Source organism: Poecilia reticulata, chromosome 2, assembly GCF_904066995.2.
Source record: "Poecilia reticulata chromosome 2, P_reticulata-male-v2, whole genome shotgun sequence".
Taxonomy (NCBI): Eukaryota; Metazoa; Chordata; class Actinopteri; order Cyprinodontiformes; family Poeciliidae; genus Poecilia; species Poecilia reticulata.
In genome coordinates this window covers 24,128,713-24,155,819 of record NC_088831.1, presented here as the reverse complement: position 1 = coordinate 24,155,819, position 27,107 = coordinate 24,128,713, and the positions used below count along the sequence as shown (strand labels likewise).

The 27,107-nt window shown below is 40.1% G+C and overlaps 1 protein-coding gene across 7 annotated transcripts in view; it reads left to right on the top strand.

Moving 5' to 3' along the window:
- The window catches only part of LOC103479141 (uncharacterized), a 120,263-nt gene that overhangs the window by 30,130 nt on the left and 63,026 nt on the right, over positions 1 to 27,107 (top strand). For 3 of the 7 annotated variants that reach the window (XR_001776177.2, XR_535903.3, XR_535904.3), the window contains 2 exons: positions 22,480 to 22,538; positions 22,887 to 24,683. The exons of 2 other annotated variants lie outside the window; for them this stretch is intronic. The gene's annotated coding sequence lies outside the window, so the exon portion shown is untranslated. Of the gene's footprint in view, positions 1 to 1,839; positions 15,270 to 22,479; positions 22,539 to 22,634; positions 22,666 to 22,886; positions 24,684 to 27,107 lie in introns of those variants that run through there. 2 more of the 7 variants (XR_014085194.1, XR_014085192.1) reach the window with 2 other exon arrangements.

Below are 27,107 nucleotides of genomic sequence, written 5' to 3'. Positions count from 1 at the left end.
GGTTCATCACGCACAATGGCCGCTGTGCTGCTGAGATTCAATTCCACCATCAGCACTTTGAGTGGAATTTTTGCACATGCTCTTTTCATGCATGCGGTATGATATCATACCAAGACAAATAAGATATGTGCTTTGCCTAATTTGAGATGTGAGATGAAAGGGCGCTCTCTTTTCTTCAAACTAGTGAAGATATTTTTGACTTGGTGGGTTTGGGCTGATTTATTTTTTTTATTTATTTATTTTTTGGATATCTTTGTTGTGCTGAATTTGTCCCAGAGCTTCCTCCCCAATGATAACTCAAAAGAATAAGCCATATTTATGAGTGAGTGTTTTGCAAGCAAATGCCCATTCAGTATTTTCAACTTTTTCACATTTTTCGAGTTACAAGCGCAAACTTTCATGTTTTATTTAAATTGTGCACAATACAACAACATGAAGTAGTTCATAACTGCAAAATGAAAGGAGAGAGATGCATGGTTTTCAAATATATATTTATATATATTTACAAGTGGCATAAATTTGTGTGCAGTCCTCATTACTCTACTACAAAATGAATTCCAGTGAAATATATTGCCTTTAAGCTCACTAAAACAATAAATGGAGTCTCTTTTTACAAAAACATCCCAAATATTGAGCATCTCAGTGTACTCTGGAGGATCTGCAGTGTAATTGGGGTGAAAGATGGTTGTGCAATGCGCTGGTGGCTGAATGGAAATAAATGCCATGGTCTGATCAGGCTATTCATTTGCAAAACAAATTTTAAAAATCCATAACCTATAGGTAGGTATAGATATAGATTTCCTGAACCTTTAAACCAGTACTGAAAATTTTTTTTTTGTAACATACCCATAAATATCAGACTGCTATATCTATTTATTCTTATCATGTTGTCTAACCCAGTCATGTCTTATGAATCTGATCATCTCCTTCCTTTTATGAAAGGCTTGAACTTAATATTATTTTAATACAGAAGGCTGTCTTTAATGTAATATTTGCTTATCTTTTTGTCAATCTTTCTACAAAACATTTTAAATTACCCTTTGTATGAATAGAACAATACAAATAAACTTGCCTCACCCTCACAATATGTATCGCAAATATACATTTATTTGTGTTTGTGATTTTAACACTACAAAGTGAAAAAAAGTTTGAGGGTCATGAATACTTTTTATTAATGGCACAAACCAGGCATATTTAAAAAAATTTTTAAATGATTAATAATGACAATAGATTAATATCCTGTGCGCAGCATTTTTTTCTAGGCTTGCATACATAACATAATGTCTCATTCAACTTCTTCACAGCAAAGTTCTGTCTTTCTGTCTCGCAGGAAATTTCAAGCTAAATTGTCCATCTTGCTTTATTAACATCACCTGTCTCTCCAGAGGTGTTCTAATATAGCAGATGGTACTAATTATCAAGGGTCACACTCATGCCCATGATCGCCCAAGCCCCTCCATTACACACACACGCGCACACGCACACCTACGCACACACACACACACGCACACCCCCACATCCACACACACACACTCACCAAGAGTTTCAGGATATAGAGGAGACATTACATATTATTGAATGTATTATGAATAAGGTCTGCATCATCTGTTAGTTTACACTTAACAGATAATGAAATGTGCATATTAACATCTTAGGACCTTGACAATTAAAGCCTTTCTTTGGCTCAGTAGGCTATTTATGCCAAATTCTAACCTTTCATAGATTAATTTTAGTTCTATTTCTGAACGAAGATCGTCCAGTTTGAGTCAATTACAATATCACTTTCCTCCAGATACCTTTAAACTTTTTTATTTATTTATTTATTTATTTTTTTTTTTTTCAGAAAATGAACCAGACAGAGCGTTTTCTCTTCTGTTCTTCCTCCTCTCTATCCACATTGAGGGGTATATTCTTGGCCACGTTTAAATGTCTTCCACTTAACAGTGGTTGCACTTCTTTCGTTCTATGCATTAACCTTTGCAGTGGTATTTAATTAAAGTTTCACACCTGTACCTTCACCCCTATCATTTCCTGCTTCCACCTCAGTAGAACTGCAGTGGACTGAAAGCACGCTGTAAGTTCATGGCAATTAGCATGACCTTAAAAACACCACGAGAGTCTCGGCGCTGAAAACCCCTCCCCAACCAGCGCACGTTTCCCTTTGCCCGGTAGACCACAAGTTTTGCCTGTCGTTTCTTTTTTTTTCTTTTTTTTTTTCCAGGACCACAGTGCGTTGCTGCTGTGCTCACACTCAGTGGGGTACGAGCGATTAAATATGGCCTCTCCACTTCATGGTGGCCAGGGGAGACCACATCAAGGTACAAGCTGGGGGTTGTGGGTCCACACGATTCCTAAGGGAGGCTCTCTTGTGTCCTGACCCCAAATCACCTTTACTCAAGTTACAAGAAGAGGAACTGACTGCTATCAGATGGAAATGGGCACCCTCAAGGATAGATCCTCTTTTTATGACCCATGTAAAGATATTCTGAAGTGCATTTTCCGTCACACTAATGGTGTTCCTGAAACTTGCCCAGATAACCTGCAGATTAAACTCATTTTGGCTGCTTGTATCTGTAATCTCCTTCTTTTGGTCATGATCCAAAGCTCATGACAATAGATGAGGGTAGGAACATAGATTGAGAGCTTCGTCATTTGACTCAGTTCTGTCTTCACCATGACAGAATGGTACAGTGCCTGTATTACTGCAGACACGGCACCAATCCACCTATCAATCTCCCGCTTCATGTTTCTCTTATTCATGAACATGATCCCTCTTAAGAAAACCATTGTTGAAAGAAAGTTCTAATAAGTCCTCTCTGTAAGTTCCTTACAAGCCAACAAAGCAAGGGAGCACTGCAAACATGAGGTCAGATGGGGTAAAATTGGACTTTTTCGCCAACATGCAAAGCACTGGAAATGGAGAAAACCCTGTGTGGTACAACTCTGTAAACGCACTATTAGCGCAGTGAAACCATTTGGTGCCAGCTTTATACTTTAGGGATGCTTTTCTTCAGACCAAAAATTTAAGCTAGTCAGAGTTGACATTAGCTTAGAGCAGTGCTTCTCAATTCCAGTCCTCAGGCCCCCCTGCTGTGCATGTTTTAGGTGTGCCTCTATTCCCGAACAGCTGATTCAAATGATTGCATGACCATCAAGAACTGCAGAGGGCTGTTAATCACCCACAGATTCAATCCAGGTGTGTGGCAGAAGGGGAACATCTAAAACATGCAGGGTATGGGGGGCGGTGGGGGCACGAGAACCGGAATTGAGAAACACTGGCTTAGAGGGAGAAAAATACAGGGAGTGCCTAAAACAGAGAAACATCTAATAGAGAAGCTGTAAACAGATTTGAGGGGTGAAAATGTACCTTCCAGGGGGACAACAACCCTAAACACAACAACAGAATGCTTTAGATCAAAGCAACTTCATGCATTGGAGTGGCTCAGTTGAAGTGAAGCCAACAATACAAGTTTGAAATTCATAAGCAAGAGCATAATAAAATTTAAAATCTCAGTTGTCCTTCCAGCCAAATAAGAACTGGGAATCAGACTTCAAAAGTGTTCTTTGCAGACGCCCTCCATCCAAGCAGACCGATTTTAAGCTCTTTTGCAAAATGAATGGGCAAAACGTTCAGTCTCTAAATGTGCAAAGCGGGTAAAACCTTATCACAACAGACTTGCAGTTGTTTTGAGGTTCTTGTATTGTGTTTTCACCACTTTGGTGTTATATTCTATTCTGTGTTGGCCTATCGTATAAAAGTGAAATACACCAAATGTTCTGGTTTTACTTTGAACATGTAAATATGTTCAATGGTTATGAACCCCTTTGCAAACCACAGCGTACCAGCAATCTCAGTGCGATTGTTGTTTACAAATTAGTACTCCGTTGCATCTTACTTTCCGGTTAAACAAAATCTTTTTTTGCAATGCTAATCGCAATTGTATGCGTTCCTTTAAACATTTGGCTGATCTTGTACGAACACATGGCTGTCACAGTTGCAGAAAGGTCATCACAGAGTCATGTCATGTCCTGTTACCAGCAGAAGGTGATCTGCTGGTTCCCCCCACATGAGCAAATCAAGTCTTTTCAGAACTGCTTATCTTACAGTACATTGCCTACAATAACAACGACGGCACTTATTGACCAGATAAATGTCCTGCACAGGGTCACAAGACCACACATGATTAGTCACTCATACATGCATGGCTGAGCATAAGAGTATGTGCACCCGTGTCCACACATGCATACACCTCGATGGCCTCTGCGGACCCCCCGGGGGGCCAGGAGCATCGGTGCCCCTGTGGTGTTTTGCCCTGTGGTATCATGCTGGGCTGATATTTCTGTCTGCTTGGATGGCTACTTGACATGGTGTTTATTTGGATTGGCAACTTGTTTTTATTTAAATCGATATCCAGTGCAGAGGAAGGGAGAGGTTGTCCAAGGAAGGGATTGGTCATACAAGTGAGTGAGTTTAACTCTGCCTTGACATAAACAACAGAAGCTGGGTGAATACGTAGAGGAGGCTGTGGGTGGAAAAGGCTCCAGCTTAAATATTTCTATAACTACTAAAAAGGGGGTTAAAAAAACGTGCGAGTTTTATCTTTTTTGATAAAAATCCTTTCTTCAGTTAAATAGTAGCAGTCTTGTGTTTATGCTTGACTACACAATATGTGAAATTATTAGCTACATAAGCCTTCCTTAACAACAGGGAACATTGAACTTGCTGTTTCCATCTCAGTAAGATAGCAAAGAAAGTAAAGTAGAAAAATGCTTTTTTGATTTAAAAGTTTATGAGACATTTATCCTGTACATACAGTCCAAATGGGAAAAAAATATAACTAGCCAATCAGAGAAACATCTATAAATACGCATCTAGATGCACGTTTTCACATCCTTAAATTCATTCTTTGTTTTGCCACTTTATGATTAAACAGTCGTCTTTGTTTTGTAGTCCATCGTCATGTGTTGACTTGGAGAAATACAGCAACTCTACCTCGCCAAAGTTACTTATCAAACTGGGAGGGGATTTCTTGTGGGCTCCACAAGATTTTGAGTCGGATTTAGTTCTGGACATTGACTACATCATTCCAGTACTTAAATTTTCTCCCTGTGAAACTTATCTTTTTGATTTGGATGCATGCTCGGATTCACTGTGACAACTGTAATCAAATTTGACTGGTTTTTATTTTTATTTATTCGTTAGCAAAAAATTTTTGATGCAGCAAACCCACATCGCAACCTGAGGAAAATGGGAATGTTGTGGTTCTTAATCCGATTTGCATCTCTTTGCATTTGCATGGAATGAAGAGTACAAACATGCCATATTTTAGCAGACTGCTAGGCTTAATGGCACTGCCAAGGGACGGCTAATAAAATGTCATCAGAGTGAAATGAGAGTTAAGTGAAGGGGAAAAAGCTGAATATTCACACTCATTTGGCTGACACCTAGGGGACTGCAGTCACTCATGTTTGCATTGATATGCATTGTATTATGTGCTCCTCACCCGCTCACAGTGACAATCAACAGCTTTAACACCTTTGGTTTAATTTAATTAAAGCTGGGGCTGTCAAGGTGAAAACTTGATTTGCACACATACAAGCATTCACGCGTGTGCTTGCCCACCCACGCACACACACACACACACAAAAAAGAACAAAAAACAAGGGTCACTGTACACGGAGGTGGACCAATTATATCTGTATGGATAATTAGGCAGCCTAAATGTTTGTCCTAGCAGGCCGGAGCAGGTGGGAGGTAGAAGTGTCAGGCCAATACATTTACTTTTGAGTCACTCTTTTTTTTTTTCTTTCTAGATTTAGCTTTGGAAGGCCATTCTTTCCTTAGATGGATACCATCTGAGTTTGAATCCTGTCTATTTTATTATGAAATATATAAACATAACGTAAATTGGTCCAGAGGACTACAAAATAAAGTTTGAGTCAAAATTCACCTATATTTTAGTACCAAATATGTATCACTAAACATGCAGTATGTGTGTAAATATATACACACACGCACACAAATACACTTCACGGGGCAAGTTAGCCACAGTTTTTGGTTGTACTTTGTGTTTACCGACTGCTTTATTCCCCGTAAGCGACGACTCACACTGAGTCCCACAAACAGACTCAAAACCAATAAAGCCATTTTTCAAACATGTCTAAGGTCTCTGGTCATCTTTTAATCTTTGCTTAAAAGAAGGTCCTGGTGGCATTTGCAGAACATTAAAGGAGTGCAGCGAGACAGAGCCAGTGAGGTGATGAAAGTGTGGTCAACGTTTCTTTTTTTTTTTTTTTATGAGCAAGTGGGATCGCTGTCCAATTTCTAATCATAGTCTTTCATCACTGACTGGTCTTCTGGACCCTAATGACCACACCAAACACTGATCTGCACTCAGTTTGATACCTTTACAAATCCTCGGAACTTAATTTAAATGAACAAAACGCTCTCTGGGGACCAGGCCTACATCTATAGACCGATATTAATTTCAACATCAGGATTATTAAATGTTGAAGAAAGAGTAATGTGGAGATTTTTTTTAAACTGCAGCTGGAATACCACTGAGTCTTAGATGGAGCATGCAACCAAAACATCTTTTGCTGGTATTATCTAGTTAGAATGGTTTCAATGTTGTTAACAGGTTACTTCTGAAATAAGCTACCAAACTGAGATACCATGACCTTCAAGGACTTGATACTAAATGCATAATTGAGTTATTTATGGCTTTTTGGCTGGAGTTAGCGGGAAGAATAAAAAGTTGTCAATGATCAATGTCACACAAACCTTTAATTAAATTAAAGCAAAGGTGTTAAACCTTGTTGGAAATTCTGGTAAAAATGTGTCAAAAGGCCTTAAAATGTATGCATCTTTCAAGTGATATGAACCTGCTGATATTTATTGTAGTAAGAAATCATTGTTTAGGTATAATCGCCAAGGCCAAATCTGTGCCACATTTATGATAAAATAAATGGAAAAAGATGCTTGTTTTGTGATTTAAACTCAAATAACAATTTTTGACTTACTATTTTCCTGTTGCTTATTTATGATGGAACAGAGACACATTTCCCCTGGTCACTCTTCAAAATGGAAATGACAGAAAACACGCTAACCAAGTGACACGGATGTGTGTTGACCATTAAAAGTCTCCACATGTCTACGAAACGTGGCTAGTTTCATAAACTTGCCCATGTCAAATTGGTGATTAAAGAATAAAAGAGCCAGAACTGAGAAGCAAGTCTCCATAACAACCACCAGACACTCTCCACATGAAAGCTGGTTGTTTGGGATCAATTCAAAAAGCGTATATTCCGTCACCACTAATGTAAATGTGCAAAGTTTATTAAACTCTTTAACTGGAACCACGTGCTTTAGTCAGGTGAGAGTAAGACTGAACATTTTTGACATCATTTTAGTTGGGTTTGACGTGAACCAAAGTATCAATATGTGATTAAAAAAAATAAATAACACCCTCATAATCATTGTTCTGCATGGTGGTAAATCTGTAATGTTGTGGACTAATTTCTCTTCCAAAGGCCCTGGGAACTTTGCTGAAGTTGTTGAAGTTAAAGCTCCCAGGCCGTTTTTACTTCCTAACTCTCGTCTCCATTGAGACTCTGAAACGCAGCGAGCAACATCAAAGACTTAAATCGACCAAAACATGGCATGCAAACGACAAATTCCTGAAAACTGATTACAGTAGGAAGCTTTTCCCTGAAGTCACCTGAAAACATAGTATTACTTCATAATTTTCAGCGAGAATAAATCGTCCCCACAGAAGCACGATCTTTGCACACATGTGTACCAACACACACTGACACGCACAGATTCCCCGGGGAAACCTTCCCCTCGTTTCCCAATTCTCACCTACTCCTGCTTTCTGTCATGTGTCTCATTTGTCACAACATTCACGTGTAACACTTTGCTTCAATTTGATGTGTGAGATGCAGTCAAACCCGAGCACCAAACAAGCCCCCTAAACTACCCCCACCAATAAAAAAAAGAAAAACCCACGGTAAACGTCTCACCCTCTTACCTGCCCCTCACACTGATGGCCACTCTGCTCTGCTCAGAACAAACGGAATCCAATGAGAGCTCCGAGTTCTCCCTTCAGCTCTCATCCCACAAGTTTCCCACTGGCAGCATAATGATTACCTTTATGAAAATGGCAAGTTATTCTAAACCTAAGTAAGTTTTTCCTCCCTCCCTCGCCCCTCCAGGTGAGCATTGCCGATGCCTACGTATTCGGATTGTGAGCATTTATCCTTCTATAACTTCTGTTCGTCTCAGAAGGCTGCGCTTCCTGTAGGTTTGCAAAAACACAGAGGTGTGCATGGAGTGAGGAACAATACCTCCTCCTCCGTGGCCTCACGCACCCCCCTGAAGCCTCCTTATCATTGAGATTATAATGTAATGAGTCCCCCCCGTCCCCATCCCAATACCCCTTCTCTACCCCCCTCCACACACACCACCCTTTGAAACAAAAGGCTGGTGAACTCTGGGAGCTCTGTGGCAGTGTTAACACAATCCCCAGGAGTGTTTGCGGATATGCACGCTCGGCTCTTCTGCATCTACAGTATGTGTAAACAAGACTCAAAAAAATTGACAAGCTTAAAATCGTGTAAGTCATTTCATCGTAGCCTCAAGAGCAGCTTTCCGTGAGTTAACCTCTCTTCATTGACAGATTGCACATCCATTGGGTTGAACTTTAGCAGCACATATCCCACCTCTGACCTCGCCACTCCATATTGTCCATGTCCCCAAATGACAAAAAGTCACCAGCAGCTGTGACATTCATCACTTATTAGCTGTGCTCATTCATATGAATATGCTGCCCAGCTCTGCTCCGTAGCCTGCAGGACAATCTCAGGGCAAAGGGGGCGCTGGATTAGGACAATGGAGACACAGGAGGAAAAACATCCTCAACACTGGGGAAGCATTTGTGTGGGTTAACAGACCATACTCACATTTTGAATCAAGTGGAATAAAGGGAAAGGTTTATCATCTTTGTCTCTTTATGATTACAATGCCTGAGTCCCCATCAGTTTCTTGGTTACCTCCCTAACTAAAGCCTTTCTCCACTGATTACAGTTTAGACAGCCAGCTAGAGTCTTACTACTTCCAAACTTCTTCCATTGACTAATGATGGAGGTCAATCAGCTTTTTTTTCTGTATCTAATTTGTTTCTCAAGATAATCCTGTGAGGTTTACAGACAATTCCTTTGATTTAGTGTTTGATGACGTGAACTCTGGGATCTCGTGAAGGCACGTGTTGCTTTCCAAACCTACTATGATGAACTGAATTTACCACAGGTGGACTCCACTTAAGATGTAGAAACAGCTCAATGATGATCAGTGGAAAAAGTTCAAGTTTGAGATTCATCAACATAGTATAAAGCAAAGGCTGTGAATACTTGTAAAATATAGATTGTTTAGTTTTTTTTATGTTTGATACATTTTTAAAGCACTCCAAAAATGTTCTAAATTGTCTTAGTGAAACATTGGTGTGTAGAACTTTGAGGAAAGAGATTCATTCAGTACAATTTGGAAGAAGGCTGTAAAGTAACCAAATGTAGAAAAAGTGAAGCCTTATAAATACTTTCCAGATGCACCCAACCTCTAACATGACCTATGACCCCAAATGTATCCTGAGTGTCATATACAACAACAATGGTGGGTTGTATGTCCGTGGTTGTGCGGCAGCTCATCGTTTTGCTGGTTTTCTTCCAAATAAAATTCACTCAATCTTGAGAGAAACTTTATTTTAGCAAAAAAAAATATTCACTGAAATCCTCTGCTTATTCCTCTTGATACTGGAATAATCTAAAATAGTGGAAATTAATATGAGAAATAATGTTTTAATATTGAATTCTGGAAATGTATGATGTACCAGAACTGCCAAGAGGTATTACATTGCATGAAGCTCTGCAAAAAAAATACAAAATTGTTTAATGCTTTATTGTCATGTCACTCCCTGTTCAGTGTGTGGTAAATATTTTATGTCTACAAGCTTCTGCCGTTTTGGAGTGGCATTCTTCATGTGCTTCTGAGCCACTTGCTAAACACACATGCACACGTGTGTGTGTGTGTGTGTGTGTGGTAAAGTGTGTGTCGGGGGCTGCTTTGTTTTGTTAGCTGACAGCTCCCCTCCTTGTATTGGGCCTGGCAGATGCAGAGGTGTCACAATGTTGATTAATTGTTTACGGTCACCTGTCTGCGTGGCTGCCTGTCTGCCATGTCGCCGTGTGCTGGGGGGATTCAGGGGTTGCGGGGTCAGAGAGTAGGTACGAGCGGAGGCGGGGGATGGCAGCGGCAAAAAATAAATAAATAAATAAAAAAAAGGTGAGGAAAGGGGAGACGACAGAGGGGAAGTTGTGCTACTGTAAGTGATGCCATGCCATCAACCCTGGCGTCTTCAGCTGTGCCTGTCTGAACAGCGGTGTTGCCGTGTCGAACACGAATCACCGCTAGCCGGGGCCTGGCAGGGCCCTGTCCTCCCGTGCCGTTTCCCGCAGCTTGTTGTGCTCCTCTCTGTAGAGGGATGAGGCAGGAGGAGGAAATTCTGGGAAGGAGAGCCAAGAGGGACGAGGAAGTTTTTGGGGAGTTTCTTTCTTTCCTTTTTTTTTCAAAAAAAAAGAAAAAAAGATTTTTTAGTTTTTTAGCACAACTCCTCCTGCTGAGTAAATTAAAACCCCTGATGTCCGTATGATGTTTATCTAAAAGGAACTGGAGCCTCTCGGATGCTGTGAAGAAATTTGTAATTAGGACTATAAAAGCAGAGCAAAAATCACAAACAGTCATCGCAGGAGTCTAATAAGTTGTAGTAGTGGTGCTACCACTGTGATATTCACATTGGTTACTGGTTCTGTCCATCAACAGCCCATTTTTAATACATCGTTTGCATTTCTAATGCGGAAAAATAATTAATATTTCACCAAATTTTTCACCAAAGAGGTTTGGCTCATTTGAATGTGACTGAGATTCATTCAGAGAAGATTTTTTCATCTTTGATTTCCCCCTTTTGCTGTTCTGTCTCCATTCTGCGTTTGTCAGATAGAGGATATTAGCGACATGACACGAGGAGGCTTCAGTACCGTGGTTCACTGTGCCCTCATGTAGAGAGAAAGGCGCACTGGACCTTTGCATCATTGAGAACACATATTCAATTCAGTTTGAATGGCTTTTGATTTAGCCCATATTAACCATTACTTACTTATTCATAGGCCACTAGGTTTTCTTCCCCTCCATCCATTCAAATCAATATTGCAGAACTCGGTTGTGAGTGTGGGTTGGGGTTTTCTTCAAAGTGGCAATTCTTCCAACCATCTGCGCCTCTTTCTCTCTCTCTCTCTGTTTCTCTGTCTGCACGTTCTAAACCCGCCCTTAGTAACAAGCCACGGAGCACCAATCTGTGCCGTGATTCGGCCAAGCCCTGCCTGCCGACTGGGAAGGAACATCATCAAAACTATTCTGTGTTGCCATGGAAATAGAGACCTCAATAAGTTCATCTTTTTTATGTTTTTCTTTTTTTTTTTTTTTTTGAAGCTTGCTTGGCATTTGGTTGGTTGGGTTGGTTGGGTGAATGAGTGGCAGAGCTACAAGCTGTTCCTCCTCTTTCCACTTCTGCTCGTGTGTGTGCGTGTGTGCATGTGTGTGTGTGTGTGCGTGTGTGTACGTGTGTGTGTGTGTGTGTTTGGAGACCTCAAAATATCAGGCATTTTCAACCTTCGTTCTCATCCTATGCGAAGTAAAAGGTCCGTTTCTTGTTGGGTTTAACAATATATATGCACATGTTTTCACATAAATGCGTGTGTTCTGAGACGTAAATATAGAAACCTGAGGTTCAGTAAAATTCGGAAATTGAAAACAAAGATTGAAGGCAAAGAAGAATGAGTAGAAATAAATTGGGTCAGCAGAAAACATTTAGCAGCAAGTTTTGTAACGCGGGTTATATTTCTATTTTTTTTTTTTTTTAGGGTGTTTATATTTGAATGCTGCATGGCAGCAGCACTCGTGTTCAACACGGCTGTTTTATCATATCTGTAAGTAGAAGCTGTTGTAGGGGTGGTAGTACTGGAATTGGCTCTTTGAAGTGTTTGGATCTTCCTTCATATACTAGGAGAATACCAATGTACGTTAGAGGTGTGTGTGTGTGTGCGTGTATGTGCTCTTATTGTGTGTGTGTGTGTGTGTGTGTGTGTGTGTGTGTGTGTGTGTGGTAGATGAAATAAGATGAAAACAAAAACCAAGAGAGAAGCAGAAAGAGTGGTGTTTGTTATAGGCTTGTCACTGCAACATATGATGCAGCTTGATCAGCTGGTTTCAGAGAAATTCTCTTTGATGTTAATGTTATTCATGCGAGGTGGTGCACACCAGCTCTCAGAGGAGGCAGCATGCGCAATGTCTCAGTTACCTCCACTCTTTCAGCCCTGATTCACAGGGAAAAAAAAGGATCTTTCCTGAAAACAGAATTTGGGGAGGAGAACCTTGTTCGGGGTGGGCTGGAACAGCCTTACTCCGTGTAATTGGACAATTAAAATCAGATCCTGGCATCTGTTTTTCTGCCTACTCTTGAGGGGATAATTTTTATAATGCATTCTCACAGTCATCTTGATATGACTGTGTAAAATAAGGCTCCCAACCCCTCAGTATGCGTCAGAATGTCTGTGTGAACAAAGCAAACGCCTACAGTCATGGTAAATAGTGCATCCAATTTAAATGCTTGGATTTTATCCATGTTGTATACGGTGAAGACTAACGATTTCCTAGGCTTTCTCGTGTTTTGTGTTCATGTTTTCTTTGGGTTGGATTTAAATAGTTTTAGATGATGTAGTACAGGACCAGATCATTTGCAAACAGGCAGATTCAAAACCACAAAGAGAACCACAAAGTCCTGAACAAATCAAAAGTAAACATCCACAGTTGTGCGCAAAAGCAGTAGCAATACTCTGCAAAATAGCAATAAGAAATGAGACAAATGAAATGTAAAATATGCAATTAAAGTAAAAAAAAAAATACAAGATCAAGCTCAACTAAAATAATAGGAAAAAAAAAGGAAACAAGTTCTTTTCGAGAAGATTTTAAGATTCCAGGGGTTTGAGCAGATCTAAAATGCTGCACCAAAGGCTTCCTCCGCTCTGGCCTTGAGCCTTACTGTGAGGACGTACAGAGGCGAATGGTTGGAGGACATGAGCACCCTGGTTAGGGTGTGGCAGCAGGTCCGTGAGAGATAGAGGTCGAAAATATCCTTTGACTTTAGCGGTAAGGTTTAGCTGATAAGAGCTTGACTTTATGACAAAATTCACTTTTTTATTAAATTTAAACAGACTGGGAAAAGAAGGCCAAGAAGGCAAGTGAGACAGTTGGTGTAGTTTTGCCCAAATATTGCAATAAAAATTATTTTGCTGTCATTTGAATTAAGAACTTAATGGTCATCCAAGATTTACCTCTTTGAAGCAACAGAGTGGAAGGCCTTTAATCTGTTGCCCAAAAGAACAAAACTGAACTCAACCTTTACTAATGGCTGAGCATAGTTATTGTTTTTGATTTCAAAGCCAGGCAGATTTGACTGTTTTCAGGGTAGCAGTAAAAAAAATGAGATTGTTGTTTTTTGTTTTTTTTTATTTGACCCCATAAGTAAATGTGATTTTAAAAAAAAGTAATGAACCCAAGACAGAGCCCTGGAGGACACCAGATGTGATTTAAACAACTCAATTTAACAATCCTCTTTATGTAACAGTGTAGCTACAAGAGCTACACTGTTACATTTCTTGGGTCGTTGTTTTGTTCATTTGACATGAGACGTAAACAAATTCAGAACCTGGTGGAGAGCAGATGGATACTTCCTTGAAAACTTAATATTGAACGAAGAGTTCTTTCTTTTTTGTGGGGTTGAGATCTTTTAACTTCGTTTTATGTAATAAAACATTGTTGAATTTGTTATTTCTTACATTTGATTTAAATACCTGTAAAAGATGGTGAAGTACTAACATTTGCATGGTAAAATGTTAAATCTGACAGTAATTTTTGCAATAACTGTAACCATGAACTGCTACCGGATTAGGGGTAGCAGATTGATTATGTACTTTAAAACATTTTGAACCTGAAGACCAAAGTGTTTATATAATGAAACTGTTGAAATGACCATATTATACTTTCTTTTAACTATGGCTGCAATGTCATTATTGCTTGAGAGAATCAAAGAGGTTCTCCCAATTTTTTTGTTTTTTTTGTTCTGCATTTAAATCAGTTTTTCTTTTATTATTTTCTTACAATTTTTAGGTAAAAACAAATTATATTTTGTGGTGGGTGGGAGTTTCAGATTTTAATTTACAGTATTATTGTTTTCTAATACTGTAAATTAATGGAAAATCACAGATATAAATGTTACAAAATGATTTAAAAAATCTCAACAGATGCATTAAAACAAACAAAAAAACAACAACATGGCTTTAAATCCTCAGATGTCCAATTTCAAGGTGAAGTGAGGCTGGTTTGCAGCTGCCATCAGTGTATGTGTGTGTGTGGGGGTGTGTGTGTGCGTGCGTGTGTGCGTGTGTTTGTGCTTATCTGCTTGTAATCAGGTCTCTGCTTCCATTCCCAAAGCTGACCCTAACAAGATGTGGCTGATAAGGCGGGCCTCTGGATGCATCTGTATGCTGGGCCTATTGTGCTGGGATGAGAGTGGAAAAGAGAGAGGGGTAGGCGAGAGGAGAGGAGAGGAGGGAGAGGGGTGAGTTTGCTCGAATCTCTGAGGGGCTGGCTAACCCCCCGCTCCTTTTTTCCTGAAATGGAGATGTTATTACATTAGCAGCTAAAAGGGTTTATTCACAGTTAGTGCAGTTTAGGCATGCAAATGGAGGATTTCTGTGCGCTGTGTTGCCTGGAGGTATAGGACAGAAAGCACAGGAGATTTGCAAGGATTAGTTCCACAGGTTCCTTTTATTATGGAAAGAACCCTTCGTGAATAAAAGGGGGAGGGAAAAGGTGAGTTGAGGAGAAAGGATAGAAGGGAGCCAGTCAGGGAATTTAGATGGAGGGCTTTTTCTCTCTCTCTCTCCTTACTACATTCAGCTGCGTTGTAAAGAATCTAAATGATTTTTTTGATTTCTTGACTCTCCCATGGTCCGAGGTTACAGAGAGTACCGGTTTACCTCTGACCTTTGCCTCTCTGTGACAGTTGGTAAGCAGTTTGCTGCTCTTCGCCTGCAGATCGAGACAGTCGTATCCCTGCGCAGACGAGTACCACGAAAAGCCGGAATCCCACACAGCAGTAAGTGATGGTTATGATGATGAAGCCTCTTGGCATATTTTACAGTGCACACTGCTCAGTGCACATTAAATGGAGGGTGGCGACCCATTCAGATCACTCATGTAGTGGGTGCATGTCTGAGGGACTGGGGTGCTGCAATCTGATATGCTTGAGTTGTAAAGTTAAAGCCTTCATTATCTCGGTACGAGGCGTAAGGTGTCACCTTCATTGGACCTGACACACGCACGCTTCCCTAACCGTGGGAGACCACACACACACGCACACGCACGCACGCAGACTGCACACCAGTGTAAATACAACTCAAACTGTGGGAGAGAGGGTTGAGAAATGAAGCTCTTGAGGAAGTGATGGACAAGAAAGGCTGTGAATTAATGGCCGATGGGGTACGCCAAGGTCGGCCCGGCTCGGGTTTGCGGCACTGGCCAAGGTGATGGGTCGTGATGTTGGGGGGGGTGGGTGGGGGGATGGATGCGCAAACACAGAGACAGAAGGCCGGTGGCAAATTACTCCGGTCTGTTGTTCCGCGGGGAGTAGAGAGTGATGGTGAAAATGAAGAACGAGATTGATGGGACAGCGTGCGCTTCAATCAGACTTGATGTGATGTCATCTGGTGTCCCGTCATCTATTCTTCACCCAGAGTTTTTCCCCTAACTTCTTCTTCTTTTTTCTCTCTCCTTTTGTTTCAACCTTCACAAAGAACAATTAATACTGTAAAAGACTACAGGTTTTGTGAAGCATTCCTCACGTTTAAAAACTACGCCAAGTTTTGGAAACTTTCATCAGACTTTCATTGACGATGTGGGTTTGCATGTTTAGGTACATAAGGTCCTCGGAAAGGTCAAACACATGGGCAACGGCCCAGCAGTTTGATAACCTTGAGTAAAAACATAATAGTTTCACTGTATTCACATGAAAATAAAAATGCATAGCATGATTTGATTGCTTTTATTTTTTTAACAGAAAAGAGAAAAACATCTATTATCATTACTGCTGTTGTTTCTTTCCACTGTTGCCACATGCTCACTCATGTGGAGCTGACTTGTTACCATTTGACAGTGAAAACTGATTGACTGCAGTGAATGACGGCATGGTTTGAATTGGATTGTGTGTAATATTTCTGGATATGAATTAGTTCTTTTTGTCCTTATAAATAAACTGAAATAGTTGCATTTTTGTGATTGGCTCTTTCACTATTTATGTAAGCAAGGAATTGAACTAGTGTTCCTGTCAATTACATAATATAAGCCTCTTATGATTTTTGATTTTCTTTGTGTGTCATTCTCCTGCCCTCCTCAACCTTCGTCATGTTTCTCCAGTCCAATTTTTGCCTTTAATTTTTGCCACAATTATTGTCTTTTAATAATTGTGGCAACCTGTCCTCTTTGTCCTCCTGACAAGATATGAGTTATTTATGCTTTTATTGAATAAATCAACTACAAAACATGACGAATATTCCAATATCCCATTTCTTGTAAAGCAAATTTGTACTGACACAGTATAGTCAACCAGACCTACCATAATGTTGGCTTTCAAACATTATAGTGGATAATGTTTGAAAGCCTCGTTAGTGGATGTGGAAAAATAACACAACATATGAAGTAATACAGAATCTGTACTGGTAATTTAATTTTGAGTAGAGTAACAGGCAAGCTGGTTATATCTGCTTAATTAGTTGGGCTATTTGCTCTGGAAATATTATGTGCAGGGACATAGTGTCATTTTATAGCACAACCAACTAAATTATCTTTAGCTGTTATAAAAATCCTGTATATATAAAATAAAACATAAAATAAATTTGATTTTGTCAGTTTGAAATTAACCTCTGTCTCTTTAAGAAAGCTCCAACTCTTTGTGACTTCAGGCGGAGCTTTGTGAGGCCAAGCGTTTAGGCACCCCGAATGGCTGCCAGGGATTCAATCATTTCTCAAACATGCATGAAAGAATCAAAACAACACTCCAGGTTTGTTTGTGATGAGGGATTAAAATTATAACATGATAAAAAAAACTCAAAAAAGTCCATTTTACAAACACCCGACCCTCCTTTTTCCCCCCTTTTAAAGCCTAGAATCAGCAGCTTCACAGACTTGATTTCCAAGTATCATTTTTTAAAATACAGCTACCCATAAGATCAGAGTTCTGGATAGTTTTTCACTTTCCTCCCCAAGATGGTTTGGGTATTTTTATGAAAATGTTTTGAAACGGCCAGATCTTTCTTGTAAATGAGGAAAAGATGGTATAATTTATTTATTTTTTTTCGTCAAGCTGCTTTGCAGTACAAAGCAACAGGTGGGGGATGGAGCAGCAATCCATTATCATGTGCTCCGTGCAGCCAGAAAAATCTCTGGTTGCTTTCTATGGCATCTCATTAAAAGAATTTAAACTGTAGGAACAGTACGTCTTAACTTTTTAAAACCCCGGTCAACCTGACGCCGGCGGTTGGCTCGTGCGTGTCCAGAAACGGCCCTTGAGGTGAAGTGGCCTGTTATACGCTCTGTTTTCAGCCCAACACATTGCATAAGAAAGGAGAGTGCGCGCCACTGAATGAAAGGCTCTCCCCTCTCCGCACCGGCCACCAGCCATCCATCTCTTCTGGCTGAGCGGCTCTTTAATTGTCTGCATTTGGATGCTTTAACACTTGTGCTGTTAACCACCATTAACCACGAGTGTCCTCACACAACTGTGAAGGAGATACAAAGAGGACAAGCACACAAACCGGCAATGGTTGTGTGAGACTCTCAAACAAGAACGAGTGCAATCAAACAATATCTTTTTCGCGAGCCGTCTGTTAACGACACACTGGGACGCAGTAGGCAAATTTGTCCCGTGGCTCCATTCTGCAAATATCTCCAGTGTTGTGTTGTTAGTGTGGTCAGTAATTTATTATAAAGTTGACAAACTTACAATAACAACAGAAAGAAAAAAACACATGTCTCTACTGTCTCTAAAAGTGAGATTTCTGTTAATTGTAATCTGAAATGTTTTGATAAAGAACTGACTGACTCAATATTTTTAAAAATGCTTTAATTGAAAAGCCTATTAAATGAAATTATTAAATACATTTAAAATGTTTGTCTGTGAAAACTATGAGGTTAAATGTATGCAATCTGAAACCTGTAAATATATACACATGTCCAGGCAGCATACAAATGTTAGTAACATACACTTGACAATGAATGTAAATACATTTATATTACATATGTCTATGGAAGTCTTTACCATGATGTTTTTGGGGTAAAGCTAGAGCTGTCGTATACAAATATAAAAGAATATACAATGAAAAGACTGTAGAAAGAAGATACTCATTATTCCGTCGCTCCTTTTTTTTGTTTTATCAAAGTGGAATCTCGCTGTCATCAAAACAATATTCTGAACACATAAAATTAAAAATACTTTTGCACTGGGTGACATTTTTCCTCCGTTTCCTCCGTTACATTTATGCCTCCCAGCAGCCCTGAAACTCTGCTGCATCCCAGGAGTTTTGAGCAATTTGTCAAAAAAATAAATAAATTAAACAAATGCATTTTGGAATAGATTGGATCAACAGCACTACAATTGGAATAAAGCTTATTTATTAATCCAAACACTAGAATGCAAGTTAATTGAATTACCTGCTTTTGATTTAAAAAAAGAAAACGTGAAGAATTGTACTTTTTCAGCCTTTTATTTCATTTGTAAGCATTTCGATCTTTAAGCCATCAGTGTTGCTTGATGGGTTAAAGATGGGAACATGTTCTTCTATATTTTTTCCAGGTTTGGGTCTTTATAAATATGTCCTTTTGTTTTTGTTGAACTGTACTTAAAGGATGATAGAAGAAAGAAAGAAGGTGTCAGTGAACAGAACATTAATAGTCACTCCGTACTTTGCTGCTATCTTCTTCCTGCACCCATCCCATGGTCCCTTTGAGCATATTTGTAAGTGTGTGCATTGAACAAACACCCCCCCCCAAAATAAAGTCCACAGCCCACTGCCTCGGGCCTGGATCCACTCAGAACAAATAGTGGTGCTGCTCCCCCTGCTGCTTGCAGATAGAAACTGCCTCTGGGCCTCACTATCCCCTCTCAGAGCTTTGTGTGTTTGTTTTTGTGCTTGCATGTGCAGTCGGTGAGTGCATGCGTTACCCGGCGAGACGTTCCCCAGTTTTACACAGTGGGCTCATTCTCCTGCATCCTGCCACAAATATGTATGTGACCTCACCTTCCATTCTCTCACCCCCGTGTACTGTTCAGAAACAACAGCGCCAGCATCTGCAACCCATTGTTTGTGGTTGCTGACTTTTATTAAGCCCCTCTTCCTTCTTGTCTGCCCGTCCAGCTGTAAAAGTCTGATGATCTTTTTGTTCTTCTTTTACTTTGCATGAAGGACTTTTATTCCCGGCTCTTACAAAATGACTGCTTTGCAGGGGAACGACTTAAAAAAAAGGGGGTTCAAATAAAAGGCGGTGCGTATTAAAAGGCGAAGAAGGAAAAAAAAAAAGGAAAATGGCAAATTCGAATCTCGGATGTGAGTGGTGGGAGGACATATTCAAACTGAATTATCAAATGACTTCTCTGCTTTGTTTCCTTTCTTCTCCTCGTTTCTCATTGCACTATGGATCTAGAGACTTTAAGCACCAATTACCATTTGCATTTTATCAGCCATATGGTCACCTGTCATGTTCACATGACCAAGTGATCAAAGGCTGGGATTTGGTTTAATTGTTCCCCACTGTTAGGCTTCAGCCAGTAAGGACTCTCCCGGTCTCTACTTCAGCAGGTGGTGTATGTATATGTGCGAGTGTGTGTGTTTGTGTGGAAGCATGTTGTGAGTGCATAGCTGCACGGTGCAACTCACAAATATTTGGACAGTTCTTTCTTTGTGTGTCTGTTCATCGTAAAAAAAAACAAAAAAAAACAGATTTACAACGTTTATTTGAGATATTTAATACTGCCTTCTCAAATGTAAAACCAGCTTAGCCAGCAAATGAACTTGGTAACTAGAAGTTTGCTGTCTCAATGTTACATGTTGAACTGATGAGACAATTTGCAAAAATAAATAAAATGCTTTAAGTTTTACCTGAAATCTGCAAAAAAAAAAGCTTAAACTGCAGAAGAAATGTTTCCATCTGGTGTGTCAGGTGCTCAAAAGGCAAAAAAGCTGAAGAAGACGAAATAAAGAACCTGAGAACCTAATCTGGTTTTGACATCCATAAAGATTTGCTTCCGAGTCTTGTAGAATCATTTTCTGAAGATACTTTCATTTAAGAACCATAAAATAGAACAAATAAAGCTTTGGTGTATACATTTCAAAGATTTAGTACGTTGAGCAAAGAGTGACATTAGGAGGAATTTGTTTTGCAAAACCTGTTCAACCAAGAAGCTCAGAATCTAAGTAGTAGAACAGGTGATGTTGACATGTTTAGGTGAGAAAAAAAGCAGAATTTTATGAAAACTGAATGAAACTTTGCTCTTGTGAAGCCATGTAGAATTTGACGGGTCTTTGGTGACATTGTTGCCTTGCAGCAAGAGGGTCCTGGGTTCAGACCCTGGTCTGGGATCTCTATGCATAAAGTTTGCATGTTCTCCCTGTGCATGTATAGGTTCTCTCCGGGTATTCCGGCTTTCTCCCATAGTCCAAAGTCATTATTGGTAGCTTTGGTAGACATATGTGTGTTTGCATGGCTTTTTGTCCTATGTGTCTCTATGTCGGCCTGGAACAGACAAGTGAGCTGTCTGTGGTGTAGCCTGCTTCTTGCCCAATGACCACTCTGTCCCCATTCTATAAGTGGTGTGTAGAAGATGGATGGATGGTCTTTCTAGCCAAAAGCAAATGGAAGTTCTTAGCCAAGAGCACAAGAGGCTCTATCTGTTTATTTTTATGGGGGAAATAGTTAAATATTCCAAAATTCATAAAGGGTATACATGGCAGAAGTCAGAGCCATCATGACTGGAAAGAGTAAACAATTTGTTGCTTGAACGATTGAAATAGCGCAAAGATTTCAGATGTAGCACAAGGAAAACTGTGCCAACTGCAAGAGTTTTTATAGCTGCCACGTGATTGCAAATTGAATTTGTATTTTGTCATGAAGAACAGAAATACAGATTTAAATGTGTCACTGTTCTAAATGTGTCTGTAGTCATGATGCAATGTTTGAGCCGATTCCAGGCGGCCTGCACAGCTCCCGCAAACACAAATCTATTAATGCCTAAAGACTCAATAATCAGGTTGGTTTTACTTGTCTTTGTTCAGGAATTAATCCCCGCTGTGTTGTAATGCGAAATGAAGTCAACTTTGTGTGGTTTGGAGGAAAACTGACTGTGAGTTTGGTCCAAAAGTGGAGCAGAGGAGCGTCTGGGTAGAGGTGTTTATGGTTTCTGCAAGAGGGTTTAGCTTGAAAGGGGCTTTGAGAGATTCTCATTGATTGGGTTTTAATTTGGTGGGGAGTATGCCTTCAACCCAAACACCAAGCTCCACCCATCCCCCTCTTCAATTCTACCCACCAAATCCCCATGCAGCCCCCCCCCAGACCCCCACCGCCTTGTCTCTCACACCCCATCCCAGCGACAGAGAGGGAGTTGAGAAGTCGGGGTGGTCCGTGTGGCCGGTCAGGGCCAGCTGATGGGAGTAAACCAAACTCAGCAGGCCTGTTGTTTGTGTTTACTCTGTGTGTTTGTGTGTTTCTGAGTGTCACTCAGCTGAATGGAACAACCTGCATGTTGCTTCACAAGTTTGATAAGCTCTAACGGCCTTTTTCTACAAAAACACCATAAATCATGTTGCGCTATCACAGGTGGATAAAGCAGCACATCGTCCCTCTTCCAAGCGCATTATCTGCCGTGAAATAGCAGAAAATGTGTTGTTGTTTTGTCTTGCAAAGTTATTGAGACCTCTTGAATGTTTTCGCGTTTTAAAAATGTGCAAAAGTTCAGTGTATTTCTACTTTGTAAAACAATTTCTTTGTTGTCTTTCAATATATGTCTCTATGTAGACACTGAAAGCTTTTTCTCGTTGTTCTTTACAAACATGAACCACAACTTCTAGCATTCAGTAAGTAAATTCCTGCATTGGTTTCATCTGACAGGAACACTCTCTTCCTATGTGTGACTTTGTCATGGTCTATTACATAAAATCCCAAAACAATTATGGGAAGTTTAAAAAAAAATGTTAAAGTTCATTGGGTATAAATATCTTTCCAAGACCCCAATTGGTGTACCTCTTATTTGTCTTTTACAGGGCGAAGGTGATGAAAGCCCTTAGGGGAAGAGAACTAACCAATTGAAAGCCATTTAAAGGTACCGTCTTCCCTCTTGTGTTTGCTTTAGCAATCTAATCTCAGACCTAATCTATGACATGTTTTCTTTTTCTTTTCTTAATTTGCAACCTCAAAGAGGACAGAGGTAGAAGTCGAGTCTTAATTAGGTTAGTTATCTCTGATGCTCTGAAAAAAAAAAAGATAAAGTTCTCTCACCAACTGTTTCAAATTAACCTAATTGGACTTTTAGCAGAAACTCAGCAAATATTCAGGGTTAAACAAAGAGAAAGACATAAAGGATTGGAGAGATCCTCGTGAACTGAGAATAAAAGGGTCTTTTCATGGGTCATGTTCAAGGTTCTCCATTCTGGTTTGTCTCAACAAACAGAAGAGAAAGCTGCAGCCTCGCTTCTAGGGGAGCTGACCTGGGCAGCAGCGCAGAGACCGAGCGGGGGCCCCCGGCATCCGACTGAACGAAGCACTGGACAAAGAAGAAAAGACGACTGAGGACATATGCAATCTTCTTTTTGTGTTTTTTTAAGCACTTCAATCTGAACTTTAAAAGTTAGATTAATTAAAACATTTTTATCTTGAGATTCTTAAATCTGTATAATTAGATGTGATTTGTAAGCACATCTAATTATTGCCATTTTCTAAATGTAACTTGTGTTTTTTTGTTGTTGTTCTGTTTTGTTTTTTTCTGGCGTAAGTGTAAAGTTCAGCTTGGAGTTGTTACCTTTTTGCTCCAAGAAAGTTTCATGTGGGGAGAAAAACATAAAAAAATTTAAAAAATCACTTTATATTTAGAAAAGTCACACAAATTATTAATGGCCTGTTTTTGCCTCCTCTGATATTTGAATGCTATCAAATTAACACTTCCTGAAGAAGCAGGGGTTGTATTAAGAATCCCAAGTTCCCCACCAAGCTGAGGTGAGAAAATATTCCAGGGGGCAGTTTGATAATAACCAGGGACAGAAGGTAAAACTATTCCCTCACTCAAGTTTCTCAGGGTGAATTAATTAGGTAAGGGAAGCAGTGAGATATGAACTACTATATATAATTTACACCGCACCTCCTGCAAGACGAACTGCAATTTGAGGTAAGGAAAACCCCGATGAAAGATAATGATTTTAATCAAAAAGAAAGTGTTGGGTGACATTAGTCATGTAAATCATATTTCTGTAACACATCCTGGGAAGTTTTAAAGTCAAGTAAAATAGTTAATATTCCTGCGCTGGCTGTGTCAAAAATTAGGATCCATCTTGCGCCGCTGTGATGTATAGATGAGTTAATTAAGCACATCGATTGGGGCCGAATTGATGCAGCGTGTGGATTTTTAATTAGTGCATGCTTGAGTGTGTTAAAACTCTTGTGGGCTATCTGAGTGGAACCAAGTGGAACTGAGCGTGTCAGTACAGAACACGGCTCGGCGTACCCCAAACAAAACCCAGACTGCCACCGATTCTCTTTCAAAACCCTTCAGTTGCTCCCTCGGACTGTCTCTTTGACTTAAAAATAATCCGCCATTTTAGGGTTGCATTTAGAGGGTGGGGGATAACACCCCCATGCGGTTGCCCAACCTCGAACCTCTTAAAGGGGAGCTCATTTAGCCCTACAAAGGATACTCACTCTTGAAAGTACGTTTCATGCCCCATGTCTTAAAACCCACCTCTGTGTTCCCATTTGATGATTTGCAGTATTATGTAGACTTCATCTGCTAAAAAGACAGATTTTATTTTATTTTTTAAAGAATTTGTATTTGACTTCATCTCAGGCCTTCTTATCAGGGCAGGTGCCGTTTCATCCACATGTGGAAAAGTATCTTGTGTCCACCTGTGTATTTGGGTAACACCGTCAGTCCATTAGTTTGTGTGTTTGACGTCTGTATGCTGTCCACCTGTCATAATAGTCCGTTTGTCCAGCTGCTGCTGAACTGCTTATTTTCCCTCTTAGAGGCCCTCTCGGGTCCAGATGAGACAGCCTGCAGCTAGCTGGGCCCCTCTGTCGCACACATCCATGGAGCTCCACAGGGACGCAGGCTAAAGAACGGGACTCCTCAATCGTCACGTGTTAACGTCCGAATCGGATTTCGAGATGAGGTCAAAGATCTGGTAGAGTTAATGAAGAGCAAAGTTGTTTTGCTTATGCTTTTTTATAAGTTATAAATAAAAGAAATGGAAACATGCCCCACAATTGTTTGTTGCTGACTTTAGTGCACTATAATTTCTCACAACAAAATCAAATGAGCACTCAAGTGCTTTAATATATTTGAAGCATTGCATTTATTAATTTCTTATTTTCACCAAATTATTGGTCTTTATTAACTTACAAAAATAAACAGATGCTATTGTTGCCATGAAGTAAGAAGGTGTTGGGTTTGAATTCTGATATTTACTGATGCACATCTGGTTTTATCTGAGGATCTTCCAAAAGAGAGATGGTTGTTGAGGATAATGTTATCTTCCATTCTCTTTGCTTTGATATGACTTGCTGATAATTCAGACACTGTGCTCTTTTTGTGGTTCCAATTAACATTTTGTGGACAAAAATGACAAAAAACGTATTCTTTGATGTATTCATGTCAGCTTTCACCTGTTGTTTCCTCTCACGTCTGCCTAAAATATTTCAAAGTGAGTGAACTTTTATCCAGATGTTTGTCGTCTTCAGAATGGTTGAATAGTGGTTTTGTTATTTTAACTTGCTAACTCACTACAATTCATTTGGCAGAGTGTTTTGCAGCCAGAGGTTTCCTTACCATTGGACCAAACTCCAAACTAATGAAAGCAAAGCTTTCTTTGCAAAAAAATCTGATGAGTGCTTGTAGTCTTGTCAAACTTGACAACTGAGAGAGTGAACTGAGGTACAACTCAACTAAACCACCAAAGCAAGGTTATGACATATTCAACCTGATATCTATATCACTGGTGTAATTCAATGGCATTTTATCATTTTTTAACCATTCTCATCATTTCGTATTTTCCTGAAGGATAACTGAAGGCCAACAGAGCATTGCACACCGGGCAACAGAAGGATGCACACGGCTACTCTGTTCCACTCTGTTTGGCACCCTTGCAGCTCCCGACACATGCCTCACTTACTGACGCTCACTTCTTCCCTGCAGTCTGTCGCATTGTCTTTCTACAGAGAACACTCATATGATCAGATCACACACCAAGCCCGGGGGCCAGTGTTTATGTATGATAGTTTTTAGCCTCTAGGTTTCTGGCGTTCAGGGTTTTTGGAAGCTGGCGAGCCAGTGAGCGAGGCACAGCATCGGTCAGTGGCGAACCAGTCAGTCAGAGGATAGAGCTCTGGGACTTTGTTGCACGGTCGAGGCCTGGTTTATTGTGCCTTGTGGCCCACACTGAAAAGTCCAATCTCTCAGGCTGGCTCTGCTTTAGACAAGCTTCCCATGGAGTATAACTACGCCATCAGCAAAAACACAGCGTCTCAGGGAACTTCATATTAAAACACACCTGTCCTTTCCACTGAGTTGGGATTATGTCTTTGCAACAGCGCTGATTGATAATCTGTCTGCCAGCAACCGGTGACGGCCAGATATTTGTTTCTTTGTCCTATTCTTTTGCTGTTTTTCTTTCTTTATAAAGGATAGGATAAATTGCCACTCCACATACTGCGGAAAGCTGAGGGCCTGGTTTGAGCGAGCATTTGCTCCCCTGCTGGGTGTATTGATAAGCAGCACTGAACCCTGTGGTCAATCTTTAATTGTATTATTTGGAGACCTCTAGTCAACCTCCCTTTTCCACAATAATGGAGCAGAGAGCAAGTAAATGTACTCATGGCCTTTAACACACAGTAATGCGTAATCTCCAAACTGGAAATCACATATTCAAAATTGATGCTACAGGACATTGTCTGATATACAATGTTGTGGATGGAAGAAGATGCTCTGACCAGATGGGACTAAAGATGAACTTTTTGGCCTGGCTGCCTTACTAACTTTTCTTCTTTTGCAAAGAAGAGTGGCGAAATGATTTAGTCTTTTGGTTTACAAGATTGGTGGAGACACAACCCAACAGACTTACAGATGTGAATCAAGAGGGCTGAATCCAAAATGCAATTCCCACGTTTCAGATATTTGGACTGATGTTTGCATGTCGCTTTCATTTTAAGGGGAAAAAAAAACCTCATACCTGTTGTTTTGCCAAATCTTGCAGCTATCTCATTCAAATGTTCATACATATGTAGACGATCAAAAGCATAAATGCAACTTTAGCATTTTTTTTCTTTTCAGCTGCGTTTTGACCCAAACGGCTGAATATCTGGGAAAGATCTGTGACATCATCGCCCAAAGCGGCTATTATCTTGCTTGTGGCTTATCGTGCTCACCGTCCCAGACATTCACACAGCTCGCACACGCACAATCCTACAGAGGAGACTTCCAGCAGAGTGGATTAAAACAGTCCACACACTCTGACAGACCTCAGTGGGCCCTAGCATCTGTTCAGAGCTCTGATTGGGGGCCTTGTTACTCCTGCAAAAGGTGACTCATATAAAGTGTTCCCACACCAGACACAACACGTTTCTGTTATTTAAAAGAAATTCTATGTTTGGAATAGCACAAATTAAATATTCATAGCTTCATAGT